Source organism: Rosa chinensis, chromosome 6 (assembly GCF_002994745.2).
Source record: "Rosa chinensis cultivar Old Blush chromosome 6, RchiOBHm-V2, whole genome shotgun sequence".
Taxonomy (NCBI): domain Eukaryota; kingdom Viridiplantae; phylum Streptophyta; class Magnoliopsida; order Rosales; family Rosaceae; genus Rosa; species Rosa chinensis.
This window is the reverse complement of record NC_037093.1, coordinates 44,453,394-44,473,772: the sequence shown is the minus strand read 5'-3', so window position 1 is coordinate 44,473,772 and position 20,379 is coordinate 44,453,394. Positions and strand designations below refer to the sequence as shown.

Genomic DNA, 20,379 nt, shown 5'->3' with positions numbered 1-20,379 from the left:
TAGTTTTTGGTTTATACATTCGATTACAGCCTAAATGTTAATAGGTTTTGTATAACATCTCTGTATTAGAATTTATTATTATTTTTTGTATCATACATGTTTGTTAGATTTTCTATTATATTATACCTATGATTGTATAAACAAAAATGTTACACCTATGATTGTGGTGTATATCATTGCGTGTCGATCTCTATTAAGCTTGAACGTTTCTATTATTTAAGCCCTACCTACATATACATATTTAATGTACCGACATGTATTATTTGAGAGAATGTAAATGGGCAAATTAGATATACATGAAATTAAATAAGAAAAAATATTGATTATAGGCATATAGTCTATATGGAAGGTTTTCTTTTTATTTATTTTTTTATGAATCACTCTATATAGAAGGTTTATTAATGTGATTTGGGTGTAAATTAAAAGAAAAGTATGTATGGATTTTTTTTAATAGAAGGTTGAAATTTTGGGTTTATATCTAGCTAATTTTCTGATCATGAAGTTATCTCCAAGATGTTGGTCAATTCTAGTATTCTTTTTCATTCACACACTAGTTCTTTGCTTTGTTCTCCTTGTCTTAGTGGAAATAAATCCAAGTCACCTTCTATTGCAGATCTTTCTAGCTCAACTGTACCTTTTCTTATAGTTCTCGGTGATATTTTGTCTTTTTGGGGTTGGATATACCCAATGTTTTAAAAGGCTGAGGCGTAACCGGAAGAGCCTTAGCGAGGTGTTTACCTTGAGGCGTAAGACGTAAACTTACATGTAAATGAGCTGTATTTATGTAATCATTAGTCTTATATATAGAACATGTATTGTAACCAAAAGAACATTATAAATTGTCATCCATTCATAATAAGCAAGTACTAGAACTCACTGGGTACACAATTTTAAAACTTATATCAATTTAAAGTGGGAGTAGGACAACTAAATACACAATGCAAATCATAAATAGAACTACATGTCATCAAAGAAATGTAAAAAAAAAAAAAAAAAAACAGAGTATTGACAAAAAAGAAAACTAATAATGTTGGAGTAATATCATGCATTACATATAATCTAGTTGATAATAATAGTCAGTCCATGATGTGATAAAGATAGAGACGAAAGAAAATTGATCCAACATGCTACATACCTACCAAGAAACCAATTTAATCGCCTCCCAATTTCATAGTTCACTATTGGAAGTTAAAAAAGCTCACAACTAAAATAGAGTCCTAGACCTCCTCTACTCAAAGACCAAAGCTCTCTTACTTTCATATAAAAGCCAAACTATACCAAACTGTATGAATCCAATAGATGGTAGATTTGCAAGTGATAAAATATCCAATTGACTCAAGCTAGATGGTAGATTTGGTCTTATAATACTGGAAATTTATGAATCAAGATGCATATAGTTACAACTCATATAAATTAACAATCCAATTCGCTTACCCAGTTACCCCCAAATAACTTCTCAAACATTGAAAACAAAAAAACACATTACAAAATACGAATCAAAACGAAACCATCCAAAGAAAACATCGAAAGTTGAGAGAAAATTCATACCTTATACTCCTTGTCTTCAAATCAAAATACAACTATCCAACTCTCTTCAAATCGAATTCCTTTCTTGCTCCAATTCTGCAAATAGCCTCCTTTAAAACCAAATTCTTGAGAAAACTTACAGGCTATTCATGATTTGATCAAATTTTCGAGCAACGTATTGGGATTGGCGGCTTTAAGAGTGAAGGAGTCGGGGAGGAGGCTGGTGTGTGTAATTTCTGCTTGGCTCATCTACAAACACGACCTAAATGAATTTGGTTTTTGAAAACACCAAAATGACGTCATTTTGGTGTTAAAAAACAAAACAAAAAAAATTCCCAGGTGTTCGCCCAGAACACCTTCTAAGGTACTTTCCACGCTTTTGCCGCCTTCAGCAGCGCTCTGAGCACCTCTGCGCCTCTACTGCAAAACGAAGGCATTTTCTGAGGCGCGCCCTTTAATTCATTGGATATACCAACAAATTAGTGTCATAATTTTCTTGCTTCTAAATAAAAATTCAAAAAACACAAATTGAACCTTTTCTTGTCGTTTGTTCCCCTTCTTCATTCTGATCCACTTTATTGTGGTATGAAATTGAAATTGGATTTAATTATGGTTAAGAGTTTACCACTGAAGGGAAATAGAGGGTAATAAGAGAAAATAATCAAATTTGTATGAGTTAAAGTGACAAGTTGAGGAGGGAGTGTGGCTCACACACACTCACCTTGAGTCCGCCTGTGAAATAAACTGTTTCTAATACAAAGCATAATGGTGCTTAGATTGGCATCCAAGTCCTAATCATAATCTAACAAGAAATCCTAAAAAATATAAATTTAAATGAAAATTAAGATTCTAAAAATAAAAAGAACTAATCTAAAAATATTAAATTTCAAATCAAATAAATTAAGACAATTATTTTGACCTAAATCTGATAGGGCTCAGTAAAATGAATCTCATAGATCTTGTTGTTCTCATTCCGGAAATGTATTATGTATCTCAAACAGACATTTTGGCCAAAAGTTGCTCCAATCCAATTCACAATCCAAAACCTGACTTTTCATATGAGGAATCCAAAAAGTCCAAAACCACATCTTCTTGAATATTCCTGCAGCTAGTAATCTCATTATGCATGAATTACCTATTTTCCAATCATTATTCTTAATTCTACGCCGCTTCCTTTACTTTTATTGTTTTCCAATTAAACCCGTCCCATTCTCTGGAAACACAAGAAGTGAATTAAAGAGAAACACCATTGAACTTTTCAGATGGATAGCCAAATAGAAACAAGTTCTTAGATATTTCCTGAGCAGGAGGAAACTTACATTGAGCCAAGGAAAAAGGCAACGGATATATGAAAACTAAGTAGGAATACAGAAACAACAGCTGTAAGAAGCATTGCTACCGAAGTAGAATACACCTGCAGAGCGTAACTAAATTAATATCGAAAGTTCCTAAAAGTCCAGGAAATTATCAAATGTGTGATTCCAACAAACTTCTATCAATTAACCAATATATATTAAATGCATATGATTTGACACTTGATAAGCCACACCTAGGACAAATAGGAAATAAACATTGTGGTTAACACTTTACAAGCCACAGTATAACAGGGGCAAGGGTATATGTGTTTGTAAGCTCCCAACCCCAGTAAGATTTATAAGAGGAATAAAGAAATTATGAATTGAATACACCACATTACCCCAAATTTCACACAACTTAAATCAAAATAGAAAAAGAATGTTAGAACTGTTTAAGGATATCTCTATTTGTGTTTGGTCCAAACTCTAGGTTACTTGACCTAGTGGTAATAAGATTTAATTAAAAGGATCTAGAATCCTAATCAATGTAGAATTACTTTCCTTGTATGATTGAGATTCTATGCATTGTAATCCTCTATATAAAGAGGCCCCTATTATCAATGAGAATACACAGCAATTTTCTCTCAATTTCTGATTCCCTAAAACACGTTATTAGCACGAGCCCTAACCCTAGCCCTAAAAACAAAAAAACCTGAAAACTCTTCTCACCAAAACTGCCGCAAGCTCCTAGCCCTTGTTAGCCATGCCTTATGCTGCCCCTGCAGCCCTTGCGCACCTGTGTGCCGCCTACTGCCCCTGCAGCATTGCCGCACGCCTGCTGCCCCCTGCAACACAGCAGCACGCTCGTTTCTGTGCAGATCAGTCTGCTTTCATGCGCCTAAACGTCTTGTTCGGAACCTCTGATGAAAATACTTTCTTCATCAAAGTTGTTCATATATGTCTCTTCTATCTGACCTCCAAATTTCAGCCCTATTGGAGTCGTTTTGAGACATATACACCATTCGAGGTGGGAGCTGTTCAGCATGCTCTTTCCTGTGCATATCAGTCAGTTTGAAAGCCCCGAAACGCCCAGTTCAGAACTTCAGATCAAAATTCTTCCTTCATCAAAGTTGTTCATGTCTGTCTCTTCTATCTAACCTCTAAATTTAAGCCCTATTGGAGTCGTTTTGAGACCTGTACACCAATCGGAGTGGGAGCTGTTCAGAAGCAAATTTGCTCCGAATTTCAACTAGGACTGAAGCTCGTCTGCAATCCTACAATGAGGATCGAATACGCTCTGCAATCCTAAGAGGTATGGTTTACTAAAAGTTCCCGTTTTTGAAGTTTTTTTATTCTTTTTCGCTTCTTTTACTCGGGGACTTGCAACCTCCCTTCTTCTACCCCCCTTTCTTCATTATAGGGGAGACCAAATTAAGCCGAACTGTGGGGGTTCGTGCTCACTCCAAGCTTAGAGCTTGTTGAGATCTCCAAACTTAGAGTTTGTAGAGAATTTATGATCGACCACTTACATCATTGTTTCGATCTAATCCAATATCTCTTGGAATCGAATTTCTTGGAAGCGATTACGCTCAGAAATTTCATATATTTTCGTGGTAGCCTATTTCGCTCCGAAACTAACCCTAATTTCTTGTTCTCTTTCAGGATGAGTAACCTGAACAAATTGGATTTTGCTCCATTGGGAACAACTGGCTCTGGATATCACAGGTGGGTTCGTGATATCCGCCAGCATCTCAAGGCTGATGGAATCCTGGATATGATTCTCGAGCCTAGCCAGAACGTGCTAACTGTTGAGCAAGCTCAAGCTTTGGAAGCAAATAGAGCAGCCTTAGAGGCAAATAAGGCTAAAGCCATCATCCTAATGACTCGTCATATGGATGATTCGCTCCAGTACGAGTATATCAACGAAGAATACCCCAGAAGGCTGTGGGTCTCACTCGAAGAAAGATTTGGCAACGTCCGTGACTCCTTGCTTCCTGACCTAGAAGTGAGATGGCATAGCCTCCGCTTCTGTGATTTCAAGTCAGTTCTTGACTATAACTCAGAAGCACTTCACATTAAATCCTTAATGGAATTCTGTGGTAAAGAGATCACAGATGCGATGTTGATTGAGAAGACTCTCTCTACCTTCCCCGTCTCTGCATTGATGGTTACTAAGAACTATCGAATCGATGTTAATGCAAGACGGATCACAAGGTTTCACGAGCTCATTAGAGCTATGAATATCGCTGAAAAGCATGACAATATCCTTGTGAAGAACTATAATTCGAGATCCATGGAAACAGAGCATATTCCGGAATCCAATTATAGTCGCACCTCTAAGAGAGGGCGCCAAGAGCGAAACCCTAATCTTAGGTATACTTCTGGACATTCTTATCCATATAATCGCTCTACTTGGGAAGGTAACCGCCAAAATAGGCGAACACGGAAACGAATAGGTAACGTGGAAAGAGAGAGGGAGGCAATGCCTCTGGACATGTTGGTGGCGCCACCAACACTAAGAGCCATCTAAATGACACTTTCAAAGCGCCTCAATCAATGGAGTTCGAGCAAAGAGATGTATGTTCTCGATGTGGAGTGTCTGATCATTGGGCACACATTTGTAGAGCTCGTGAAGAACTTGTCACCGCCTACAAAGCATATTGTGAAGCAAGAGAAACTCACTATGTGGAACAAGAAGATCAAGAAGATGATCTAAAGTGAAGGGTTGGAGACTACAAATCTAGCTGGGATCAATAGATCGCCAATTCTGTTTAAGTCTTTATTTTTCCAAGAGATGTAATAGGCAATTGCCATATACTTTGTAGTAAATGCCAATGGTTTAGTCTTTCTTCAAAGTAGGCTCACCCAAAGTAAGTGTGATGTCTAGGAAGGTTCTGAGATTAGTGGTACTTAAGCGAGTCTTGCTCCACCGACATCTCTCTACTCACCTGGTCACATTTATTTTGGAATTACCGAAAGAAGTTAAACGACTATCATTGTTTTGCATTAGCTAGCATTTGGATTAGATTCTCCTAATGGTTAAGAGACAATGATGTACTCTGTTGGCTTGTGAATAAAATTTCGAGTTCTTTTCATTATGACTCTATTTTGATTCTGAGCATATGACTTTGTGACTACGATGGCTGGGCCATCAGTATTAATTCAAGGACATGGAATAGCCCAAGTTCCACTTGCCAAATGGCACCTTGATTACAGCTGTCACAGAAACTCTCTACGCTCTTAAGGTAAATCGTACCCTATGAATAGCCAACAAATTCCATGCGAAAATGCATGTAGAGAATGGAAATGAGTTTCTTTGCAATACCACTAATGATTGCGAACAAAGACGCATCTTAGAGAAGTTTATGTGTCTCTCTAGTGGACTCTATGTCACTATTCGAGCTATTAATCCAATAAAAGTTATGAGAGAAGATCTCTTGGATTTAGACACATATTGGCTTTGTCACAACAGGATAGGTCATCCTGGTCATGATATGATGATCCGTCTACTAAAGACTTCACATGGACATATTTTCTCTCGAGCGAAATGAAGCATGAATCAAAAGTTGATTTCTGGACTAAGTGTGACCGACGCTGCTGCCTAGGGCACCGCCTCCGTCCACCACCAGCCTAGGGCTGGCGTAGTCCCTATCCATGATGCCATGGATGGCGTTCCATGGCGTCCATCATGGTGATGGCGCCCCAGGTGATGCTACAATCACCAACTTGCTTCAAATAGCGTTTTAGACGCTCATGCCCAACCAAATCCTCATTGGTTGCTTCTAAAGCCTCTCGCTCGTTTTTACAAAGCCCGTTCCTTAGGGAACTTAGGACTGAGACTGTCCTCTGCAAAGGTTATGAAAATACTCATTATGTTCTTACATAGAATCCTTAGGGATTCTGTGGACTAGTTCAACCAACTTGCGGACGTTTAAATATCTCATGATGTTAGTTGACAAGCAAACACGCTGGTCACGTGTTATGCCATTGTCCACTTGAAATGCTGCTTATGCTACACTCCTAGCACATATCATATGACAACGAGCTCACTCCCCAAATCATCCTATTCAGTCAATTGGATTTGACTGTGTTAGAGTGTTTACATCGAAGACTTTCGATGGTTATTGCATTAGGACTAATGTTGGACATTATATTCCCATGAACACACCCAATTGGTCTCGTGGAAACTTCTACGATGGTAGTCCGAACATTGGTAATGCACACCAATCTTCTTACATCCGCTTGGGGTGATGCAATATCCAATGCAGCTATGCTAATTCGTCTACGACCTACCGCCACTCAATGTACCTCTGCGTTACAGCAGTGACTGGGTACACGTATTTTGTACTTATGCACATTTGAGTGAGCCATTTATGTGCCCATTGCGTCGCCACAGCGCACTATGATAGGTCCTTACAGACGAATGGGCCACTCAGTTGGATTTGAGACTCCAACAATCGTCCGCCACTTAATGCCCTTGCAAGGCGATCTCATTACCGCTAGATTTGTGGGTTGTCACTTTGATGAGACAGTCTTCCTATCGTTAGGAGGAGATAAGAACACGGATGTTCAGCAGGAACGACAGAAATTGTCGTGGCTTGTCCCCACTATGTCTCATCTCGATCCCTATTACAGTGACGAGATCACACAAATATGCTGCAAACATGCCTGCAAGGAAGTACGTCCCTACGAGAGGACGTAGCGCCACCCTACACCTAGGTAGGCATGGCGCCAACGCCAAAGAGAGTGGCACTCTGGCGTTACAGGCCATGGCCCCAGCTAGGATGAGTGGGAGGCCCGTGGGTTCGAAGGATACTTTGGCACATTCCAATCCTTGGATCATCAGCACTCAAAATCCGTCTCATGAGTATCTTTCGGGTTATGGTTATCGTTGGGGGACGCCTCAACGTCAGAACCTATTCCTGAGAATATAGAGCTCTATGAAACTTAATTACACTAGTGTACATGAGACGTGGGATAGAAACTCCATCATAATTGATGATGTAGTCATGCACTTCGTTGCACATGAGTTTGTTAAGTCAGATGATATCGAACCACGCTCCGTTGATGAATGAATGCCAACGTAGAGAGATTTGGCCTAAATGGAAAGATGCGATCCAGGTTAAGATGGATTCTCTAATGAAGAGGAAGGTTTTCGAGCTAGAGATGTTAACACCTCCTGACATAAAACCTATTGACTAATGGGTCTTCGTTAGAAAGCGTGATGAGAAAAAGAGATGGTAATCTCGCCTTATGGCGCAAGGCTTCTCTCAAAACACCCTGGAATCGACTACGATGAGACATATTCTCTCGTAATGGATGTCATTGCACTCCACTACCTTGTTAGTTTGGTAGTTTCCGAATAACTAAACATGCAGCTTACAAATGTGGTCACTACGTATCTCTATGGGGATCTAGAGACGGAATATACATGAAGGTTCATGGTGAACTTCATTTACCCAAGTCAAGAAGCTCTAGACCACGAAGCGCATTTACAATAAGATTGAAACGCTCACTAAAGTGACTACTTGATTGGGAAGGGATATGCCCACGCGTTTCTATGACAAGTTTCGGATTCTATCGCTGTTCATGTTGGACATGATCTCCATTAGAAGCCCTTAAAGAGTTAAGGGAAACCGCTGAACACTTGAAATCCGAGTTTGAGATGAAGGATTTTGGGAGAACACGATTATGTCTTAGTTTAGAACTCGAGCATCGTGTCGATAGATGCTTAGGCATTTTGACAAAGTCAAGCCTTCAAGCACCCCCATGATCGTCCGTAGTCTTGATCCTGAAAAGGATCCTATTCGTTCGAAGGATGATGACGAAGATGCGCTAGGGGCAGAAATGCCCTAGTTAAGTATAATAGGCGCATTATTGTACCTAGCTCAATGCACAAGACCAGACATCTCATTTACCATGAACTTGTTAGCTAAGATATAGCTCTGCGCCAATGCGACGCCATTAGATTGGTGTAAAAGATATCCTTCAGTACTTGAGATATTCGATTGATATGGGCTTGTTCTATCCCCACAAAGAGATGATGGATTCGGATCCATCACACACCAGGTACGCCGCCAACACTGGCATGCGTCCACTATCCCCATCCCAAAACGACATGTGTTTTGGAAGGTTTTGCTGATGTTGGGTATCTCTCTGACCCACACAAAGGTCACTCCCAAACTGGTTAAGTGTTCACCATGGGAAAAGACCATGATATCTTGGAGGTCTACAGAATAGACCGTCGCTATATCTTCGAACAATGCAGAGATCATTGCTCTTCATGAAGTGGTTCGTGAATGAATATAGATTAGATCCATAATTACGCATGTTCGAACAATTGTGGATTGAAGTCTACCACAGATGAGCCTACGAGCATTTAGGATAATGCTGCTTGTTTTGAACAAATAAGGCAAGGCTACATCAAAAGCGATAACACCAAGCATAATCAGCAACAACAGACTCTCCTCGAGATCAAAGTGAACTAGATTCAATCTGAGGATAGTGAGGCAGACTTGTTTACTAAGTCATTGCCCAAATCCACGTTCGAGAAACATGTGGCAAGAATTGACTTGCGGAAATTATCTGAACTCCCATGATCGTTGTCATCAGGGGAGGCGCAGACATCAGGGGGAGATGTCTACATGTTCGTCTCAAATCGTGAAGGGTGTGTTGTGCTCTTTTTCCCCTTCGACCGAGGTTATTTTTGTCCCACTGGGTTTTTGTTACTCGGCAAGGTTTTTAACGAGGCAACGAGAGAAGCACCGCGTTTGGACAACACAAGGGGGAGTGTTTAAGGATATCTCTATTTGTGTTTGGTCCAAACTCTAGGTTACTTGACCTAGTGGTAATAGGATTTAATTAAAAGGATCTAGAATCCTAATCAATGTAGAATTACTTTCCTTGTATGATTGAGATTCTATGCATTGTAATCCTCTATATAAAGAGGCCCCTATTATCAATGAGAATACACAGCGATTATCTCTCAATTTCTGATTCCCTAAAACAAGAACTTTTTTTTCTGACTTTGTCAAGGAGAACCCAAAGGCTTACTAGGCCCAAGATAAACCCTTTCGGCGTATGTGAAACTGTGCATTGCAGCACAGTGCTTGACCACTTTGACAGCTTCGGGGTTCGAACCTGGGTTGGGAGCATACCCAACTAAGCAAGAACCACTAGGCCACTTGCAGTGGTTAAGAAAGTTAGAACTTATAATCGTATGGCAGGGATAATTGTTTAACATTATAGAGATGCATGTAAAAGTACAAAAGTAAAGGCTTCACCAAACAAAGAGTCATTCCCTATCTTACCTTTACAACATTGTCAGCATACTTCATTACCATAGACACAACAATGCCACTGCAAATGAATCACATGTAAGCATCTTGGATAGACACAAAGTGAGAAAGTGAGAGAGATATAAACCACTGATTAAAACCAGTTAGCAGTTGCAATACCCATGCCAAATAGAATATATACACAATATCTTGCATTCTAGACGATGTACCTTGGTGCTTGGTTCAGAATCATGAGAACGGTTATAAACAAGTATCCATGGAAGAATCCCCTGAATATTGAAGAATGAGTTATGAATATAATTGGCATCCAGGCATAAGAGCCTAGTAAGCAGAAAATTCAAGATCATAAATGGGGAGAAGCATTTACATACTTGTTCACTACTGCATCAAAATCTTGAATAACTATAGCAGCAGCATTGAAGACCATCCCAAAGACATACAACCAGAAGTTCTGCACATTTATATTCCTTGAAGGACGCTTTTTAATTATGGCCTGCCAATGTCATAGGCACTACTAAACATAAAAGATCTCAATTTCTGGAGCAATCAAAGAACTGACTATTCATTCAAAAGGTTTCTGCATATCATCAATTAGCAGTTTTCTAAATGCCATTAAATACCAATTTTAACCCCAACTTTTCATCAGATCAAGTATGTTGAGAAGCAATTTGACCATTATGATGATTTACAGCCGAATGGAAGTACAGACTGTCTACTTGAATATTCACGTCGGTCTATACTCCCTCAAAACGACTTAGAAGTGCCATGACCTACGAAGGAATTACTTTTTAGAATCTGGATAACAAACATCGCAAGCTGTAAAAGCTTTTCTATGGTGAAAAGATAAAAAATTAAAAATTAAAACCATAATTGTTGAAGGAATATCGATTTAGTGTGCCTTATCAAACTAGGAGTAGCAATAGGAGAGAAGGTTCTAGATTTCCCAATCCTACACGGATTGGTATTCCTTGTAACATTAGAACTAGTACTTTGTAATCCCTATATATAGGGCTCCTATTCTCAATAATATGACACACAATTCTCTCTACAATTTCTCTCGAATCTCTTTTTCCTTAAACACGTTATCAGCACGACTCTAACCACAAAACAGAAAACCAAAACTCATTCACAAAGCAGCCCCTAGCCCGAGCTAGCCGAGCCTTCGCTGCAGCCCGAGCGCCTGTGCGTTTGCAACCTTGCACAGCAGCCCCTGCTGCCCCCTCCCTGCAGCCCTGCGTTCCAGCCTGCTGTCACCGAAACATCCCTGCTGCGCAAACAAGCCAACGCATACCCACTGCATCTTTTTCCCGTTCCTGTGCACATCCGTCTTCTTGCAAGCCTCGAAACGACTAGTTCGGAAGCTCAGATCGAAAAATTTTCTTCATCAAAGTTGTTCGTATTTGTCTCTTCCATCTAACCTCCCAATTTCAGCCTTATCGGAGTTATATTGAGATCTGTACACCAATCGAGGTACAAGCTGTTCAGAACAGAATCTGCTCCGAATTTTCAACAAGTAAGTTTTTAAATTAAAGTTCCTGATTTTGAATTTTAATTTCTCCTTCTTTTTCTTCGGGGACTTGCAACCTCCCTTCTTCTACATCCCACCTTTCTTATAATGTGGGTTCGATTCTTGAAAAGTGGAATCGTGGGGATTCACGCAATTAACGAACTAAGAGCGTTCGTAAGACTTCGGACTAAGAGCGTCCGTAAGCATCGATTTATGACCATATAAACATCATTGTTTCGGTCTAATCCAATCATTCTTGGAAATCGATTTCTTGGTAGCATAGCTCGGAAATCTTCTTATTTATTAGTTGTCGTGGAAGTTTTAACTCCGAAACTAATATATTTCTTCTTCTTGATTTCAGGATGTCGAAGCCAAAGCTTGACTTTCCTATCCTTGACTCAACTGGCTCGGAATATCATAGTTGGGTTACGGATGTTGAGAACCATCTCACTTCAAAAGGGATCCTACCCGTAATTCAAGCACCAAATCCCGACCTCTTATTTGAGCGTACGGCTACAAATAATGCCACCGCTCTCATCTTGATGAGACGCCACATGGATAAATCACTCCGATTGGAGTACATGGCAATCAAGGATGCTAGGGAATTATGGGTTGCGCTAGAAGAGCGATTTGGTAATGTTCAGGATACCCTCCTCCCCGACTTGAAAGTTCAATGGGGCAATCTACGATTCGCCGACTTCAAGTCTGTAGCTGAATATAATTCAGAAGTTCTACGCCTCAAAACCATGTTGGGGTTCTGTGGACAACCTGTCACAGAGCAAGAACTAATTGAGAAAACTCTCTCCACCTTCCCCGTCTCAGCTATTTTGCTATCAAAGCAATATCGAACAGAATTCAACACTGGACGGATCACGAGGTTTCATCAGCTAATTAATATCATGTCTGTAGCTGAAAAACATGATAATATCCTCGTGAAGAATTATAATTCAAGGCCTATAGGAACTAAGAGTGTTCAAGAGGCGAATTATAATCATGCACCCAAAGGAGGGGGCAAGGAGCGGAACCCTAAAAATAAGGGACACAATGGACGTTTTGGTCCATATAACCGCCCTACAAAGGAAGGTAATCCTCAGAATGAAGGACGAACACGTGGCAATACATGGCAACGTGGGAGAGGAGGCCGTGGGGCTCCAGGACGTGGAGGAGCCGCCCAAGGCCGTGGGAATGGCCCCAATTCTTCTAGGGGACGCCACCCAAGTGCAAATAATGCACCTCAATTAAGGGGAGGAAATCACAATGACATGTGTCATCGATGTGGATCAATTGAACATTGGTTCAAGCAATGCAATGCAAGCAAGCAATTAGCTGCGCATTACAAGGCATATAGAGACTTTAGAGAGCATGAAGCCTATCTTGCCGAAGCAGAAGAAGATGGTGATGATGCCAATGTCAATCTCACCATAGCGGACTTCAAATCTAACAAAGAATTGCACAAAGATGCTGCAGATTTTGATTAGTATAGTCCTTAGTTTTACTTCCAAGAATTATGTAATGGCAATATGCCTTAGTCAATAAATGACATTTTGTATTAATTCTATCTTATGTGGCGCATCGAATTAAGTATGATGTCTAGGACAGTAATTGAGATTAGTGGTACTTAAGAGAGCTTCGCTCCACCGACATCTCTCTCTACTTTCCTGGTCATATTTGATTGGAGTTACCAAACGGATAGAGTGACTACGATTTGATTTTATGTTGGATTAGATTTTGGTCGAGAAACTTTGATGTAATCATTGGCTATTATTAATAAAGTATCGATTTATTTTAATTCAATGTCTTAGACATATTTTAATTCCGAACTTTATTATTTTTCAGTATGTTTCCCGAAGAGCTAGAATGCCTCGTGGATAGTGCTACTACACATACCATCCTACGAAATAGGCAATTATTTATATGGATGACGCCATCTCGATCTTCCGTGACTACGATGGCTGGATCATCTCAATTGATTCATGGTAGAGGACCAGCCCAATTTATGTTGCCAAATGGCACAATTTTAAATGTCACCGAAGCTCTTTATGCTCCTAGGGCAGGAAGAACCCTATTGAGTTTTAAAGATATAAGAGCCAATGGTTTTCATGCTGAAACGCATTGTGAGAATGGACAAGAGTTCCTTTGCATCACCTCTAATGACTACGGACATAAAAGAGTCTTAGAGAAACTTATGTGTCGATCTAGTGGGTTGTATGCAACCACTATTCGCATAATTGAATCCAATCATGTTATGAGAGATGATTTATGGGATTCTGACACATATAGGCTTTGGCACGACCGTTTGGGACATCCAGGTCGTGATATGATGATCCGTATATTAAAGACTTCACACGGACATCCATTTTTCAGAACGAAAAGAAGTAAAACTCGACATTTGGATTAAGGAGGAGCACCTGCGCCTCACGGTGCCTTTCCCCTTCAAGTTCGGCCATCACAAGCCGACGCCGCCATCCCCCTGCGGCCCAAGGGTGGCTTTGATGCCACCTCTGCGCCCTGACTCCAATTTCTACCTCTCAAGTCCATTGTGACTTCGTGGCTCAACCAAAATCCTCATTGGTTGTTTCTAAAGCCCATTATTCATTCTGCAAAGCCTGCTCTTTAGCAAAATTAGGATCGAGACCATCCTATGCAAAGGACACTAAAGAAAATATACCATTCTTGCAAAGAATCCAAGGTGATATTTGTGGACCTATTCAACCACCATGCGGACCATTTAGATATTTTATGGTGTTGGTTGATGCATCGACACGCTGGTCACATGTCATGCTATTGTCCACTAGGAACGCTGCATTTGTTAAACTCCTAGCACAGATTATTAAGTTGAGGGCTCACCACCCTGATCATCCTATTAAGTCTATAAGATTAGACAATGCTGGGGAGTTTACATCAAAAACTTTTGATGATTATTGCATGTCCATTGGGATTGAGGTTGAACATCCAGTTCCTCATGTTCACACCCAAAATGGTCTCGCAGAAGCCGCCATTAAACGACTACAAATGGTCGCTAGGGCATTGGTAATGCGCACCAATCTCCCTATTTCTGCTTGGGGCTATGCAATTTTGCATGCAGCTGTGCTTATTCATCTGAGGCCCATTACCACTCAACCCTTTTCTGCGTCCCAGATGGTGACTGGGTATGAGCCTAATGTCTCGCACTTACGCATATTTGGGTGTGCAGTATATGTACCTATTGCGCCGCCACAGCGCACCAAAATGGGTCCTCAACGACGATTAGGCATTTATGTTGGATATGATTCTCCAACTATTGTCCGCTATTTAGAACCCTTGACAGGCGATCTCTTTACCGCAAGATTTGCGGATTATCACTTCGATGAGACAGTCTTCCCGTCATTAGGGGGAGATAAGAACATAAATGTTCAACAGGAACGACAGGAATTGTCGTGGTCTGTCCCCACTCTGTCTCATTTTGATCCCCGAACCGCACAGTCCGAAATTGAAGTGCGGAGAATTCTCGATCTTCAGAACGTAGCAGAATCGATGCCTGATGCGTTTTCTGATATCGCTAAAGTGACGAGATCACACATACCTGCTGCAAATGTGCCTGCAAGGATTGATGTCCCTAAAATTAGAGGACATGACGCCACCTCAAGGGCACTTGAGCATGGCGCCAACGTCCACAGTGGTAGTGACGTTGTGGCTAGGCCCAAGGCTCCTGCCAGGAAGCGCGGGAGGCCAATAGGTTCGATGGATTCTCGCCCAAGAAAGAAAGCGAGTTTGGCACAAAATAATCCATTAATCATCGATGTAAATAATCCATCTCATGAGAACATTCCGGATTATGGTTATGTCCAAGAGACATCATTGGGGGACGCTCCAATGTCAGAACCAACTCCAGAGAATAGAGAGATCTCCATGAATTACACTAGTGTACATGAGATGATGGATAGAAATTCTATGGCAATTGATGATGTATTTGCATATCATGTTGCAAAAGGAATCAAAGAATATGATGATATCGAACCTCGCTCTGTCGAAGAATGTCAACGAAGAGCGGATTGGCCTGAATGGAAAGATGCGATCCAGGCTGAATTGGATTCACTAGCAAAGAGACAGGTATTTGGGCCTATAACGTAGACACCCCCAAATGTAAAACCTGTTGGCCATAAATGGGTCTTTGTTAGAAAGCGTAATGAGAAAAATGAGGTGGTTAGATATAAAGCCCGCCTCGTGGCGCAAGGTTTCTCACAACGCCCTGGAATCGACTACGAGGAGACATATTCTCCTGTAATGGACGTTATAACGTTCCGCTACCTTGTCAGTTTGGTAGTTTCCGAAAAACTTGACATGCAGCTTATGGATGTGGTTACAGCATATCTCTATGGGGATCTAGATTCAGAGATATATATGAAGGTTCCATATGGACTTCAATTACCCAAATCAAGTGGCTCTAAATCACGGAGCGCGTTTTCAATAAGATTAAAACGCTCACTATATGGATTAAAACAATCCGGACGGATGTGGTATAACCGTCTAAGTGACTGCTTGATTGGGAAGGGATATATTAATAATGAAATATGCCCATGCGTGTTCATTAAAAGAACAAGTTCCGGATTTGCAATCGTAGCAGTTTATGTCGATGACATGAAACTAATTGGAACTCTAGATGAGTTGAAGGAAACTGCTAAATACTTGAAATCCGAATTTGAGATGAAAGATCTTGGGAAAACACGGTTTTGTCTCGGTTTAGAACTCGAGCACCGTAGTGATGGCATTTTGATCCATCAGTCTGCATATACTCAGAAAATCTTAAGGCGCTTTAATGAAGATAAAGCAAAGCCTGTGAGTACTCCCATGATCGGTCGTAGTCTTGAGCCAGGAAAAGATCAGTTTCGTCCAAAGGATGAGGACGAAGAGCTATTAGAGGCAGAAGTGCCCTATTTAAGTGCAATAGGCGCATTATTGTACTTAGCTCAATGCACAAGACCAGACATCTCATTCGCAGTGAACTTGTTAGCTAGACATAGCTCTGCGCCAACACGTCGCCATTGGATTGGTATAAAGACAATCTTTCGATACCTAAGAGGTACGATTGATATGGGCCTATTTTATCCCTACAGAGAGAAGAGGAATGACGGAAGAATGGGATCGGACCCCATTAGGCATGGAGCCACCGTCCACCATGACAAGGTGGCCGGCCATGTTGCCGCCAACGCCGTCACCACCACCAGGGGTGGCCGGCCTCACCCTATCCCCCTTCATCAAAACAACAATGATGTCTTGATGGGTTTTGCTGATGCAGGGTACCTCTCTGACCCTCACAAAGGTTGCTCCCAAACAGGTTATGTCTTTACCATGGGAAGCACTGCGATATCTTGGAGGTCTACGAAACAGACCCTTGTTGCTACTTTCTCAAATCATGCAGAGATTATTGCTCTACATGAAGCCGTGTGTGAATGCATATGGCTAAGGTCTGTAATTAGACATATTCAAGGAAGTTGTGGTTTGAAGTCTACCACAGAAGAACCTACATGCATTTATGAGGATAATGCAGCTTGTATTGAGCAAATGAAGTTAGGTTTCATCAAGGGTGACAACACCAAGCATATCTCGCCTAAATTCTTTTATAATCAGCAACAACAAGCACTTCTAAAGATTGAAGTGAATCAAATCCGATCAGAGGATAATGTAGCGGACTTATTCACCAAGTCGTTACCTAAATCCACCTTCGAGAAACATGTAAGGAGCATCGGATTGAGAAAGTTATCTGAACTCCCACGATTGTAGCAATCAGGGGGAGATATCGACATCAGGGGGAGTTATGATGTTTACATGTTCGATCTCGAAGAGTGAAGGACGTGTTGTGCTCTTTTTGTCCTTCGACCAGGGTTATTTTTGTCCCACAGGGTTTTTGTTACCTGGCAAGGTTTTTAACGAGGCAACGGATGAAGCGTCACCACCAAGTTTGAACGGCACAAGGGGGAGTGTTGAAGGAATATCGATTTAGTGTGCCTTATCAAACTAGGAGTAGCAATAGGAGAGAAGGTTCTAGATTTCCCAATCCTACACGGATTGGTATTCCTTGTAACATTAGAACTAGTACTTTGTAATCCCTATATATAGGGCTCCTATTCTCAATAATATGACACACAATTCTCTCTACGATTTCTCTCGAATCTCTTTTTCCTTAAACAATAATAAGAATTTATAAAAGGCTGAAAACTCATAATGGCCATCACCCAACCTTGCAATGGAGTTTGAAGAACATGATCAGAACTGCTGGGAAAAAAAAAATACCATGCAAAAAAATCATTGAATTAAGAGAAGCTGAAATTTATAAAGAACTAAGTGGTAACAACTTTCAATACACTCTACATTTCATACATAACTAAGACATCACAGTTCTAATTGATGAGTTTAATTTCTAACGTAGAGGTACAGGGTATTAATGATTTGACTTCCTCATCCACTAAATCAATTAAAACAACTGATTTGGTATACCGTATACCGTATATTGAAATGTGGTAAACATGTCTAGCACTATGGATCAATCTTGAGAAAGGGACTGTTGATGGAAAAGTGCCAATTAACATAAACAGTTCGCGGAGAGACATACTGAGGTAACTGAGCAGACATACACCATCAGATAATATAATACACAAGAAACGGTAGTGGTCACTAAAACCTTGGGTTCAGCTGTGCTGTAGTGCACCCTGCACATAGTATTATGAAATCTGCCCATTGAATCTCGCTTAACCTGCAACCGATAGAATAGAAAACAAAGGTTCATGAGAATTAATGTTCTTATATCTTTAGTTAAACTTTATGGCAGCAATGAACCTTAAGGGATTTTTTATAACCCAGCAATGAACCATAAAAAATGAGCTCTCTGTATGGAGTCATAAGCTAGAATGGCAAAGACAAACATAAATGGTAAGAGTGGCTTACTTTCTCTTGAGTACTGATAATATTCAGGTTCTTCAGTATTTGATAACCCGGGGCATCCACATATGCAAATATATAGCACTGCGATGTAACAATGAACAGTTGAAGCAATCACATATCAGGAAGTAAGAAGACCAAACTTTATTAATACAAACAGATAACTACAACCAACCTGAAGCAAATTTTTGGCTAGGTAAAGTGCTGCAGGAATCGGGTATACAATAACTTCATCCAGTGTTGTACTCCACCTAGTCAACGACACAGCTAACATAAATGGTCAAGAAAAATTTAACAGAACCATGTAAATTTGGGTTTAATCCCCCTAACATGTCTATTATGTAGAAATTCTGACTGTACTATACTTCTTGTAATGACTAGTCTCTTATAACATCACTACAACTGATAGCATTGTACAAGTTAAGAGATGGACCCGTTATCGTCAGTAACACCTTCATTATTCCAGATTCGTGCCAAAGCAGCAAGCGACAATGCACATTTCAAAGCCTCCACCTACTTCTCAAAACAGAACCAATTCTATGTCACCTAAAAATTGACACTATAATTTTTCAAGTGTAATGTGGAATGTAACTATCTCATTCCTCACCGAATTTTTCAAAGCTTCACCCAATTTTTCATGCGTCGTCGCTGAAGAAGAGGATTGGCGACAAGACTCCTGTGGCTGCAATCCTTCCTCAATTTGACAAGAGTGGTGCACTCGACTGGCAACCTGAGAGAGTTCTCGACATGCAAGTGGTCGCTAAAGACTATCGCATAGTAGTTGGTTGCTTGGGCTGGACTCCCTATTGAAGATGCCACTTGCGAGGTGGCCCATGACATTGTCCCCATATTTCCTAGCTTTCAAGCTCGAGGACGAGCTTGTTCTCAAGGGGTTGTTGGGAACAGGCCCAGACCTAACCCCAATTACCAACACAGCCCACTAATTCCCAGACATTACCTGCACAACTCAAGGACAACAGTACACATATATCAGTTTGGCCAGACAGTATCTGCAGTCTGCAACCCGTCCCTTACCAGCTGCACATTTTGTTCTCTCTCAAGATGTGGTGGTACTGTGCCACATGTTTAGAGCAGATTGTATGAGACTATGCTATATATGTATGCAACGGATCAATATTGAAACCATCAATGAATTATCCAGTTCAATTACCTTGTTATTTCTTCTTTTAATATTTGATCCCACTAGTCCTTTAGCGACGAGAAGATCTTATTTATATGAACTTTCAAAATTTCCTCAACTGATGGATAAAAATGGAAATTGTCACACGTGGTTCTGTTTTATGTACATGTGAGCAGGTTTGCACACAATCAACCCAACTAATTCATAAAAATCTCTTTTAGCAGTGAATTCGCTAATACAATGCTTTTGTTTTTGCTATTTTATTTTTATGTGGAGGGATGAAAATTAGTGTGAGAAAGATAAGAAAAGAGTGGATGGAGAATACCCAGTTTAATATGATTTGAGCGTTTAGTTTTAGCTTATTAGGTAAGATTGTGGAGGTCAGATGAAGGAATAAGATTCATGAAATGCTGAAGTAAAGAAAGCAGATCTCAGAACAAAAGAGAGAAGGATTTCAGAGAGTTAATATCTGCGCCAGTCTAAAATGAGGCTGGGGAAAGACCAATTTAGACCCAGTTGGTATTCCCACAACAATTAGGTTTTACGATAAGAAAACTTTGAGTCTGTATGGTTCATCGTTTAATTTCATCCTTTTTCCATTTTTTATTTTTTTTATTTTTACCTCTGTGAGACCGTATAACAATTTTTTAGACTTGAAAAAAAAAAAAAAAAAAAAAAGTACATTTTTGTTTCCAT

At 40.3% G+C, this 20,379-nt stretch overlaps 1 pseudogene; it reads right to left on the bottom strand.

Annotated features, from left to right (window-relative positions):
- Positions 1-2,688: 2,688 nt before the first annotated feature.
- LOC112171399 lies at positions 2,689-19,391 on the bottom strand (annotated as a pseudogene).
- Between the last annotated feature and the right edge of the window lie 988 nt (positions 19,392-20,379).